The sequence below is a fragment of the Stegastes partitus genome, unplaced genomic scaffold, assembly GCF_000690725.1.
Source record: "Stegastes partitus isolate 25-593 unplaced genomic scaffold, Stegastes_partitus-1.0.2 Scaffold1269, whole genome shotgun sequence".
Lineage (NCBI taxonomy): Eukaryota > Metazoa > Chordata > Actinopteri > Pomacentridae > Stegastes > Stegastes partitus.
The window spans coordinates 183,421-187,527 of record NW_007579000.1 but is presented as its reverse complement, the minus strand read 5'-3'; positions in this window follow the sequence as shown (position 1 = coordinate 187,527).

Here is a 4,107-nt window from a genome sequence, read left to right as displayed (position 1 = left end):
CTAAGAACAGGATGCACCAATAGTGTTCTCTGTTTGCATGCAGGGAGGCCAGTGCTCTCATTAAAATGGGTAATTTGCTGAGAAACAAACAATAGATGCCGTACGGTGCCATCCAAACCTTTGGCAAACTGAAAACGTTCAGTGTGTAGGTTGCTGGAGGTTGTTATTTCCCGCAGTGATGTGGATTCTGAAAATGTCAAAACATAGACAGCAGATTGGGAGGAGACCATATGAGCCGAGTGGCCGGTGATGAGTCAGACCGTGTGACTGAAATTCATCGGCACATGCAGCCACAAATCAAAGCCGGTGCTGCTCTGTGATGTTTGACGCCTAAACGTTGGTGAGACTGATGGCTGCTGGGGGGTAGCGGTGAGGCAGCGGTTTGGGCTTTTTCTACTAATTGGAAGGTCGGAGGTTCAAGCCCCAGCAATGTTTATTCATTAGAATGCTGCTTCAGTATGTCAGTGTTTAAATGATGAACATTTACTGGATGTGAATGGGTCTCATAGCGAGAAGGTGTTTGGGTTTTCTCCAGGTCCTACAGCTTCCATGACAGGTGACTGATCCAGGGACACTGATCCAGGGTGGACCTCTGGCCCAGCGTCAGCCCTGTGTGACGGGATAAAGAGGGTACAGCTAATAGATGGCTGTGAATTCCTACCACCCTGCTACGCTGTCTATATCCTTTTCATCGTTTTGTCTTTGAGACGTCTGCGGATGTGTCTGCGCACGGTTCATTACTTTTAATATGTTTGAGTTAAAGCGAATAACGAACCCTTGTTAATCAGGCGAGCGCATTAAAGCCCATCTGAGTGTTTATTTTCTGGCGAAGCTGAGCCGGTGGATTTGACGTCTTCCACATGTGTCTGCGCTGAGTCCCGTTCCCAGGTCTGAGGAAGGTGGAAAACTCTGGAACACACCGTGGGTAGCGGCTACGTCCAACTTTCCCTCCTCAAGCCTCCACTCCAGAGACCGGAGCAAAAGTTTAGCGAAAACACACATGCAGTCTTTACTCTGTGGCGCACACACCAAGCAGGACGCACACACTTGGACATGAAGGTGAGATCACTGCACATTTGTCTTGTTTGACGTCCGTCGGTGACCTACTGAGTTATTCACAGTGCTGAGTTGTAACCAACACCATGACACCCGTGTGATTCAAAGGTCTCCCTCCCTTTCTTCCTCCTCTTTCCTTTAGCCTCCCCTGAACTCTTTTTTTTTTACTCCCATTCCTCACTTCCCTCCGTCGGAACTCCTGCAAAGTGTTTCATCGTAATGTGGCAAGCTTTGAGAACAAAAAAAAAGTGATTTCTTTGCCATTATCAGCGCGCCTGTTTCCCCTCATTTCCACACAAACGGCTTGTCAGCCGGTGGCACGGTGCCACAACCAATGCCAGTCTTTGTTGCTCTTCCAGGTGGGTGATTTATGCGTGGCACTGAGCCCCCAAAGCGCCACCGAGCCTCTGTCGTCTCCCTTCTGCCAGCCTTGGCCCCCTTTGGGATATAAATCCTTCTCAGGCGCCGACGCCAGCGAACAAACAAACTTTTTCTCTGTTTTTATTTTCCTTACTTGGAGAGATATATATATCCTCTGTGTTTCTCTTTAACTTGAGGAATGGATTGATTTCATCTTCCATTTCGTGCCCATCTATCTATTTGTTGTTCATCAGTTACTTTTTTGGCATCACTGTTTAGCACAAACTTCTGGCAAAGCGTACAGAAAATTTAATTTAGGGAAAAAAAAAAAAAACACATCAAAAAGCTGCTGGGATTTTGCAGTGCTGATCCAAAACATGTGGATATTTTAGACCTTCAAATTTGACCATGCAAATTATTCCATTCCCAGACAGAAAAGCCCCTGAAACTGCATCAGAACAACACTCACGGTGAGGTCATGTAGGGAAAATATACAGAAAACATGATTATATCTGTCTTCTCTGGGGATCATAATTATGACACTGATGGATTCAAACTGCTCGGACGCTTCCATTTTCACCAAAAGGCTCGTCTAAACACATCTAACTGATTCTATGCCGCGACTGTCACACGATTTGCTCCATTTTTCTTTTTTCTTTTCCCTGTAAAACATGGAAAAACCCATCCAACCTATAGCAGACTGCACGTTCAGTCACTAATACACTCACACTCATGAAATAAAGATCAGGGGTTGAGTCTGTTTTGCCTTTGTTTTCATAGCCTGAGTGAACTGTGCAAAGTGCTGCGCTGTAACTTTAATGATATTTATGACCGTGCACACACACATCTGTCTCCAGCTGTCACATGCACGTATGAAGACATGCAAGCTTGCATACACGGCGACATGGAAATGTGTGCCGGCCTGCACACTCCTACACAGACCTATGAAAACACACACCCCGGCCAATGCAATATGCATGTCGGCGTAATAAATAGAGATGGCAAGTGGTGCTGCTGCTCTCACGGAGATGGAGAGGGATCAGGACGGGCCTTGGAGAGGGTCAGAGGGTAGATAACTGTAAAAACACTCAAGAAAGGTGTTTAGGACAAAAAGAAATGAGGGTGGCAGGGAAAGGATAGAAGGAGGTACCAGTGAAGAGAAGCAGTTGGAGCTGGAGTTTCACACCCCAGAATAATAGATGGATATGTGTGTGTGTGTGTGTGTGTGTGTGTGTGTTCCTCTCACTGGGACCAGATGAAGTATTCCTCAGTGTCCGTGGCAATCGACCAGAGCAGCGCAGCTCCAATGATGGATACCACTGCACTAATCGCTCCTCCGATGCCTTCTGTTTCTCTCACACATACTTTGCTCCACTCTCACTCATTCATTTATCTCTCTCCTCCTTTTTTTTCCTCCCTCGCTCTCGGCGCCCCCTCCTCCGCCCTCCTCCCCAACGCTGCGGCACACAAACAGAAACAAATCACAGATTTAATGAAATTAAGTTGGGAGGGAGGCCCGCCGGAGGGGCGTTTGTTTCGCGTCTCCTGACAGCTGCCGCAGTGGCGCACCTCAGCCACCTGACTGACTCCACAGCCCCAGACGAGTCCTCGGAACAAACTTTCAGACCCAGTCGTCTCCTCACACATGGAAAACTGCACCGAGGCACGCAGCTTGCAAAATTTGCCCTTTGGGGAGGATAAATCATTAAGGCGGTATTTCCCAAAATGCAGCTCTGGGAGCAGAAGGGGTCCTTGAGAGGGATCAACAACCTTCAGAGTGAATGTGCCGGAATTTGAATGATTTTTTTTATAGTTTGTTGCTCAGTGACACTAAATCTGGAGCTCAGACATGTTAAGAGTGCTGAATTCTACTGAGTGACTTTTATTTTAATTAAACATTTTATCTACCTTTTGGCGTGCCTTGAATTCAAACAGGGGGCGTTCCTGAAACACATTTCTTTTACTTTTAATACGTTCGTGGTTCTTTTTGCTAAAGTAAAATGAACTAGAATGCGGTGCTAAATATGATTAAATCTAACACAAATACAACTGAGACAGAACGTTTTGAATTTGACATAAAATAAAGATTTTGATGTGAAATCCTGATGAATTCATTTTAGCTTGTAAGTCCAGTGAGACAACAAAGCTGGAGCACAGATTCTCGATGATATAGACACATATAGACAACACTGCAATGCAAATCCTTAAATCCTGAATTCCTGCATGTCCTCGTAGCACAACAGAATCATCTGTCAATCAGATAAAAAGTTTGCCGTTCTAGTTCATGCAGAGTTCCTCCGATCCCGACCGCTGGATCCATTCTGTTATTAAAAGGTTGACATCTACTGTGTGCACTGAACAGTTTCCCTCATTCTTAAAACGACAGAGTGCAGTTTAACTCAAGCTGATATAAATAAATATGGTGATACGATAAATAAATGCCAGCTATTTAATACCAGGACTGCAACTTCTGAGTTCAGCTTGAAATAAGATTTGTGTCCCCGAGATCAGCTCACATTAATTCAATAACCTATTTCTCAGTTGTACCGTTATTTTTAAAGCCCATGATGCTGAAACGGCTGTTTTATTGCCGAGACTCGGTAAATTTTAATGACCTGACACATCCATTCTAACCCTCTGAACCCAGAGCTCTATTTTTTATTTTATTTTTTTTTGCTCCTGTCACATTTT